The following is a 9,617-nucleotide window of genomic DNA, read 5'->3' on the forward strand; positions in this document are numbered from 1 at the left end:
CTAATCTATATCTAAATAAAACTCTAGCATGGATACGATGAATAGTTGCTCTGCCTAATTTGCACATTTTAAGTTCTCTCTCAAATTTAGATATAACTGTTATAGTTTAAAGCTTGCTCTAAACCAAAACTTGTGAGATGAAAACTTGATCTGAAGTCTAAGTTGTTAACGGATATGATATGGGAAGGTTGAGCTGCTGTTTATCTGTTCCTAGAGATGCTAGAATTCTGGAGAATTTTATCTTTGAAAAATCTTTAAAATGTTGCATGATGAGTTCCTGTATGATGAGAGTTTAAATTCCTACCACAGCCATATATACATGCTTGCTAGATTTTGAGCCACACATTTACTAATTACTGCTTATGAGCATTGAGTGTGGTCAAGCTGTGTAGACCCTTAGGAGCTTGTCATGTGGTTAAATCAAGATTTCACTTGCACGTTCATTCATATATGCTACTTCTACTCCGGAAGTACCATCCACATATATCCAACCATTTCCATCTCCAGAACCACCTAAAAATATTCTACTCCTAATCCGGGAGAGAATAACAAAAATATTTCTGTTTTTCCCCTGTGAAATAAATGCTACAGTTATCTTGTTACTACCACTTGCTATATTATCTCAAGAGATGAGTGCTCTGAAAAAAAAAGATACGAGGAATTAAAAAGGGGCAAGTGCCCGGAACCTCGAAAGAAAAGAAAAAGTGAGACGAGAGGTAAAAATGGGTGTCCGACAGTAGAATTAGGGGTACAAGATACCCACCTGAGAGAAAAGAAAAATATAGAGCATCTCATTCTCCTCATAAAGTTTCAAAAAGCAAGGAAGGTACGTATACCCTCAAATGAGCAAATGTAGAATTAGGCTTTCACCATTGTTATCACCATCATCACCATATACCATTCATTCGCCACACATGCACATCTTGATTTGGCTTATTGATTTGTTTCTTTGGATCCATGGTTTGACTATGCAATAAATGTCTTGTAAGTATGTATATTTTATCTCCCACCTATGAGCTCCAGATATTAAAGCCTTATTAGAGTAGGGTGAGAGAGAAGGCAATGTCATTATGCTTTATACCATAAATACTACATATTTTGAGAGAAGGCATATACTATCACTGCTTTGGTAAGGATCTAGAAATACCACAAAAGAGATATTTGAGAGAATCATACAAGGAATCTATGAGTTTTATTTGAAAATCTGCAAAAACTCCAGAGCTATAGCTGATCAAGAATAAGAGACATGGCACTTGACTAGACTGTTCTATCTTTTAACCACTCAAGACAGAAGTGACGGTTACAAGTCCCATGGTGAAAGGTAAAGTAAGTAAGTTTTAAGTCTTGACAGTTTACTCTAACTCAGAGATGAGATCTTATTTAAAAGCATGTGTACCGTCAATTTTTTAAAAGATATTGCAACAACTTCTGATCCATTGCTAAGTCTATCCTTGCTCAGGGATGAGCAAGTGGTAAGTTTGGGGGAGTTTGTTGACGGTCCTTAAGTATCAAATTTAATTATCAAATAAACAAAGAAAAGGATCCAAATGAAATCAACATCTAGACTTAGGGTTTTATCTGATAGAATTCCACGAGTTTTGGTGTTTGTCTATTTCTGCAGGGGGTTATTAGGAAATACGGAAGAAAGGTCCACACGTCGGGATTACATAGAGATATCAACGTGCCGCGCAATTATCTTACATCTAGAAGACTCCAGAAGCCACGGGTAGGAAGCGGAGGCCGAACGGGGCCAGAGGCAGGGCGCCCGCCCTGTTTCCCTGGGCGCCCGCTGTGGCAGAACCTCCTAAGTGTTTGGGCCCACTGACACCTGTCATTGTCCCAAGGACCTCTGACGGTGATGCCGGGGATCCTCCCACTCTAGAAGTCCGATGAGCATCTTAGGATGCTCATTCCACCGCTACCTGTGGCGTATCAAACAAGCTCGTCTTGACCACTAGCAATGGTCAATTAACGAAAACTTCTTCTCCTCGCCCTTACCAGATAGCAAGTGGCCACCTTAACACCAGGATCACTCGTTGCGAAGACATTGCAGTATCACAAACGACATAAGACCAAAATAATATTTTAGAGTAAAGCAGCGGAAGTATTACATAACTTAATTTACAAAAGGAGTTCTTCCAAATAGTAGAGTGTTATTACAAGCCAGGTCTAGAAGAGCAACTTAAACTTTAGTACACAGATTACAAATTTACAGACCCTGCCCATGGGTCACGCTCACTCTTCCTCGTCGTCAACCTCGACGACGGACACACAACAGGGTCCGAAACATGTCGGCTCCTGAGCTTTACCTGCAACAGGGGTTATAAAACCCTGAGTACGGGAGTACTCAACAAGACTTATCCGGCGGAAAAAGAGGAGAAATTAGGAATCCAGGCTTGGGGTAGACAAGGAGTGGCTGAGCAAGGAGCCAAAGTGTTTTGCTAAAAAGCTTACTAATAGTGCATCCTTACTTTCAAGTTTTACCCACGAATTCCTCTAATTAAGAGGTCGAGGAGTTTGAGGACAGTCTATCTAGTTGCTTCTCACAGACAAGTCTGTAAGTTCCTAGTCCTTAGTCAAAATATTATCTATCCAACGGCCATAGCTTCATGTCACTCTGAGTCCGGGAATTGGGATCCGAACCTCATGAGACATTTCCCCCTTTTCATTTTATCACTTAGTTGCATATTTAACTACGATGAGGGTCAGTGGATTGAGTCTCCCAATCGGGGAGCAATGACGATTCGAACCGCTTAGCAATCTAGCTGGAGTTCCTAGCCACCCGACATATGTAGAACCAAATCTTTCATATGTCAACCCAAATCAAGCTCTCCCCAAATTTGACTAGGTTCGCAGCACCCGAGAGCACAGTACTCCACCATCCTACAGCCGATCTAGATGTTTCCCGGTCATCTCACATCCGTAAGGTGGGTACACACTACTCTCGCCATCGCTCCACGCCTAGTGCGCGAGTAGCTGTTCGCGTCAAGGGATCACAAGACCGGGCTTACCGAGGGCAAGTGGCTAGTACTATAAATTCTCAACCCATCAGGCCACCAACGGACCGGTCCTTAACCGACACAGTTGGAGACACTACTTTAAGACTCCATTCTTAAAGCAAGTCCACCGACCGGTCTCAAATTGAAACATCATTGATCATAAGTGTATTCCACAACAACCCTTCAAACTTTGTTTGAAAACCTATCTAGTAGCAGGGCTAAGCATCACTACGCGATTTTAAATAAAACAGGTGCCAAAGAAAAGATAACAAATATCAAGGTAATAAATGCAGCAAGTAGGTTAACCCAATTCTCAACTACCTAATGCAGCATTTTCAATTCAAGTGATAAAAGATTTAAAACATTCAAGGAGGGGTTAATGCATCCGGGGCTTGCCTTGGTTGCAGAGCTGAGAGGGTTCCTCGGAGACTTCCCAAGTCTCGGATCCTTCTTCCTCGAATGGAGCACCGACCTCGGGGTTCGGTTCAACGGTCGCTCCTTCGGTCACGTGCACTATACGCAAAATGATGGATGCTCATGATACGCGTATGACAAATATTTAAGAAGGACCAAGTTAAGTACAACTGGCCTTCTCGGTGCAACACAGACTAATCAATAATTAAAGTTGTTTATCATCTTAGTATCTTTACCCAAGAGGTTGCATCAGTAAACTAAGATTTCTCTTAGTTCATAATTATCCTGAATTAACTAATTATTAATCCTTTTTATTTTAATTAACTCTTGATTAAGTATTAATGACAGTAATTAAACATTAATGCCAATCAATAATTATATGCCGAAGGTCATTAGGGTTAATGACCTCAGGTCATCACACAATTCCAAAATCACTGAAACCCTAATTTTGAGAATTTAAACTAATTATTGTCTAATTATTCTAGAATTATTATTTAATTACTAATTAAGGGTTTAATAATATTTTAACCAAACATTATCCAAATGCCACCAAATTTTGTGTGAAGCCAGGGAATAATATTCAGAGGCATCCCACAAATTTTGGTGATTTTTGGACATGTAATTAAATTATTAAAATTCATAGAAGTTTCATTTGCTAATTAAAAGAGGCAATTTTTATACACATGCAAACTACCAGAAAATAGAACCTAATATTTTTCCTGTGTTCTACTTATTTCATAGAACCTACACAAAAATTTCCATGATTTTTGAATCAGTATCAAATTTTCTACACAAAATCAAGCATACATCACAATCTTGCATAAAAGAAAAAGGAAAAGGTTACTGCTCCTACGGCCGGCCCGCTCGGCTTTGGCCCAAGCCGGCCCACGCGCTGAACCCACCCCCTCCCCTCTCTCTGCAAGACGCTGACGGGGAGGCCCCACCCGTCAGCTTCGTCTTCACCGCGCACGGCGGCTCGGCCACGGCTCCGGCCGCCGTTAGCGAGGTTCTCGGCTCACGCGCGCGTGCGCACCAGCCTCGCCTCGCCTTCGTGACTCCACTGCCATCCCCTACTCACGCTCTACTCTCTCCCTTCCACCTCGGCCACGTGAATGGCGGGCGGCCGCCATGACCGACCGCGGACCGGCCACTAGGGCTCGGTAGAGCGCAATTGAATAAGACAGGGAGGTTCGGGGGGGATTAGGGAGCATGGTGCTCACCTCACCACGGCGGGAGAAACAGCAGAAGACCTTGGCGACGGTGGCCGTGTGGTCGGGCGGCGCTCTAGGCTCAGTGAGCTTGTTCCGATGAACCTGCTCGCGTCCGAAGGAAAAGGGCAAGCGCATCAGCTCCGGGCGAAAGAGAGGAACCGGAAACGACTATGTACTAGGCGTATAACCTCCAAGAACAGCGTGACCACGGAAGAGGCGCACGGCGGCGGTCCCGGCTGGAGTCGGAGAAGATTGGCTCGTTTGCGGCTTATGGGGGACTACAGCTTGCGCTAGGGGGCGCAATGGGTGGCGGAGCTCGGGGCGGAGCTACCGGTGTGCTCGGTTAGCTTGGAAAGGAAGCGGGTAAGGTGAATTTGGGGAGCGCGACAAGCTCGTCGGCGTCGGGCGTGAAGGAGAAAAAAAGAACGGGTCGGCCGGTGGAGTGGCTTATATCGCGAACGGAGGGGACGTCCAGCTTCCATGTTGCCTGGCGACACTGGCAGGCAAGCAGCTGCGTGCTCGCACGCATGCGCGCGGCGCTGCCCGCGCGGCGGCTGCGCTGGACAGGGGCTGGTGATCCTCATCGGATCACTGTAGCAACCCCTATCCTCTCCAATTCTGTCTTTTTGCAAAATTCACCCAAAAGTTGAACTGGAACCAAATTTTCACCAAAATGAAAGTTGTGCAAAATTTTACAAGCTTCAAAATATATTTTGGTGTCCAAAGCTTATTCTAAGTGGAAAAGGGTGAATTTGACAAAACAGTTTGAACTTCAAATCTCAAATTGGGGAAATTCAAATTTTTGAATTGGGGCAGATCAGAATTTCCAAAATTACTTTTGATTTTCCATAACAACTTGAAAAACTCCCAAAATGAAAGTTGTTCAACTTTTTGAGCTCTACAACTTTCGTGTTGGTCACTTTTCAAAATTCCAAATAGATTTTGAATTGGAGATTCAAATTGGAAAAGGGGACACTTTTTGGAAATATGTATTTTTTAAAAATTACTTTGAATTTTGTATCGAAACTTCAAAAACTCAAAACACCAAAGTTGTACATCTTGACAAGATCTACAAATTTTATTTTGAACTCAACCTCAAATTTTGCTTGGTTTTTGAATTGCACAAAAGGGGGCAAAACAAGGCTTTTAAAAATCAGGGTTTTCCCCCCCATTTTCTCGGAAATCTTCCACCCTAGGAATTATACAACCAACACAAGCATCACTTCACAACATAAGCACACTTTAATTCCCTAAGCACAAACAATCAAAATAAACTTGTTTTAGGTTGATGCATAATAAGGTGCTTAACAGATATGCGATGCAATGCTCATGATTACATGATCCAGTTTTAATAATCGTAACATCAGGGATGTTACAGCCCTTCCCCCTTAAAGAAATCTCGTCCCCGAGATTTAAAGCCTTAGGGTATGTAATGGAAAAGGAAATTTGTCAAACTATTTCATCTTCAACCTTTTCATAAGACAAGAAGCTGGGGAAGGCTACTCAATTATAAACATATATGTACATTAAGTACATGGCTTTGGCTACCCTGTTCCTTCACTCGATTACACTTCCTATTTATTGGATGTTGTCTTGAAGAGAAGCATGGAACTCAGGAAAATTTTCCATTAGATAATCTTCAGATTCCCATGTGGCTTCCTCTTCAGAGTGCTGGCTCCATTGCACCTTGTACCACTTGGTAGTTGTTCTTCGAGTAACTCTATCTCTTTGGTCCAATACTCGGATAGGGTATTCCGCATAAGTCAGATCTGGTTCAAGTTCCACGTCTTCGATATCTTGAACTTGGTCCGGTACCCGAAGACACTTTTTCAGTTGAGACACATGGAATACATTGTGTATCCCGGATAATCGTTCGGGCAGTTTAAGGCGGTAAGCTACCTGTCCACATCGGTCAAGAATTGGAAATGGACCAATGTAACGAGGTGCTAATTTGCCTTTAACGCCAAAACGATTTACTCCTTTCATTGGGGATACTTTCAGATACACATGGTCGATGTCTTTTATCGGCATAGCTTTTCTGTCGGGACTGAGCAATCTTCAAGTTATTTTGGATTTGTTTAACTTTGTTCTCAGTCTCTTTCACTAAGTCAACCCCAAAGAACCACCTTTCTCCAGGTTCTGACCAATGTAGTGGAGTTCGACATCGACGGCCATATAGTGCCTCAAAGGGAGCCATCTTAATACTTTCTTGGTAGCTATTGTTGTAGGAAAACTCTGCTAGAGGCAAGCAGTCATCCCACTTATCTGGAAAATTTAGGGCACAAGATCTTAATAAATCTTCTAGGGTTTGATTCACCATCTCTGTTTGCCCCCCTGTTTGAGGGTGGTAGGCTGTACTGTATAAAAGCTTGGTGCCCAAAGATTCATGTAAGCATTTCCAGAACTGGGAGACAAATTGTGTGCCTCTATCTGACACTATTGTCTTTGGCACCCCATGCAGACTTAGTATACGATCAAAATAAATCTTAGCATAGGTGGAGGTATAATATGATTTCTTTACAGGTAAGAAGTGTGCTGTTTTGGTGAGATGGTCCACAATGACCCAAATAGAATCAAAGCCTTTGGCCATCTTGGGCAATCCTACTATGAAATCTATACTAATATCATCCCATTTCCATGCTGGAATAGGCAAGGGTTGTAACTCTCCAGCGGATTTGAGATGGATAGCTTTGACCTTTCGGCATGTGTCGCATTGGGCCACATAACGGGCTATTTCTATTTTCATTTTCGTCCACCAAAACCTTTTCTTCAGGTCCTGATACATTTTATTGCTCCCCGGATGAATAGAATATCTCGTGGTATGAGCTTCATCCAGGATTTGCTAACGTAGCTCAGGTACCTTTGGAACCACTAACCGGTTTTTGAACCAGACTACTCCTGCATCATCCACCTTAAAGTCTGCGGGTGCTCCGTTAGAAATTTTCTCTTTAAGATATTTCATTCCTTTGTCTTCTTTTTGTGCCTCTATGATTTAAGCTTCAAGATTGAAATCAATCTTTAAATTGGCAAGGCTTCCCTAGGAAATCATTTCTATTCCCAAGTTTTCTAGTTCTTGGCACAAAGTTATATCTTTAGGCGTTACTGTTAAGCAATTACAGTGAGCCTTACGACTGAGGGCATCAGCTACTACATTCGCCTTGCCAGGATGGTAATGCACCTCAAGGTCGTAATCTTTGATCAATTCTAGCCACCTTCGCTGGCGCATTTAAGTTCAACTTGAGTGAAGATGTACTTCAAGCTCTTGTGATCTGTGTATAAGTGACAAGTGTTCCCCAACAGATAATGGCGCCAGATCTTTAATGCATGTACTACGGCGGCCAGTTCAAGATCATGGGTCGGGTAATTCTCTTCATGTGGTTTAAGCTGCCTGGAAGCATATGCAATTACGCGACCCTCCTGCATTAGCACACAGCCTATCCCTATCCCTGATGCGTCACAATACACATCATAGGTTTTTTCAATATCTGGCTGGGCTAAGACAGGTGCACTTGTCAATAATCTTTTCAGAGTCTGGAAGGCTTGCTCACATTTAGATGACCAAACAAATTTTGTTTGATTCTTGAGCAAGGTTGTGATTGGTTTAGCGACTCTTGAAAAGTCCGGGATAAAGCGACGGTAATATCCCGCCATACCCAGAAAACTACGGACCTCATGTACCGTAGTCGGGGGCTTCCAATTCAACACATCTTCTACTTTACCTGGGTCTACAGCGACTCCCTCTGCTGATAATACATGACCCAGGAAATGGACTTTGTCCAGCCAGAACTCACATTTGCTGAACTTGGCATATAGTTGATGCTCCCTAAGATGGGTCAGCACAACTCTCAGATGTTCAGCGTGTTCTTTCTTAGTCTTGGAGTAGATTAAAATGTCATCAATGAAGACGACCACAAATTTGTCCAGTTCTGGCATGAAAACAGAGTTCATCAAGTACATGAAATGGGCCGGTGCATTGGTCAACCCAAAATACATCACCAAGTATTCATACAGCCCATAACGGGTTGTAAAAGCCGTTTTGGGTACATCCTCTGGCCTAATTTTGATTTGATGGTACCCTGATCTCAAATCAATCTATGAGAATACTTTAGCCCCGGCCAACTGGTCAAATAGCAAGTCAATACGGGGCAATGGGTACTTGTTCTTAATCGTCACCTCATTCAGGGGACGATAATCGACACACAGCCTTAATGTTTGATCTTTCTTTTTCACAAATAAGGCTGGGCAACCCCATGGAGAGGAGTTGGGCTGAATAAAACCTTTTTGCAACAACTCTTGTAGTTGGGTTTTAAATTCGGCCAGTTCTTTCGGTGCCATTCGGTAGGCCCTTAGAGATATTGGGGCTGTCCCTGGTTTCAATTCTATGCTGAACTGGACATCCCTGTCCGGTGGTAGACCTGGTAGGTCCTCAGGAAACACGCCTGGAAAATACCGAACCACCGGGATATTTTTGACTGCAACCACATTAGTGGCATGAACCTGCCCAATTGCCCGTTTGGGAGTAGCTAACTGGATTAGAAGGTAAGAATTCTCATTGGGCAATGGTATTTTAATGGTTCGATGCAAAGTGTCTAGCACAACCCCTCGTTGTGCCATCCAGTTCATGCCTAGTATGACATCAATCTCCTGGTCTTTAAGAACAATCATGCTAGTGGGAAAGCTATGCCCACCAAATTCGATGGGTATCTGGTGAACCATTTCTTTAGAACTCAGCCGTCCTCCTGGCGACTGTATATAAAAATGATCTTGTGTTTCCCCAATGGGTATGCCATGCTTCATCACAAAGGTACGGTTGATGAATGTATGAGATGCACCAGAATCGAAAAGCATTAAAGCAGGATGGTTCGCAACAGGAAACGTACCCATCATTACCGGTTCTCCTTCGGGTATCGTCTCCACCTCTGTATGGAAGACTTGTCCCACTTTCTTTGCTGGTTTACCCCTTTGAATATTTTGTCCTTTTTGAGCCCCAATT

This window comes from Sorghum bicolor, chromosome 5, assembly GCF_000003195.3.
Source record: "Sorghum bicolor cultivar BTx623 chromosome 5, Sorghum_bicolor_NCBIv3, whole genome shotgun sequence".
Lineage (NCBI taxonomy): Eukaryota > Viridiplantae > Streptophyta > Magnoliopsida > Poales > Poaceae > Sorghum > Sorghum bicolor.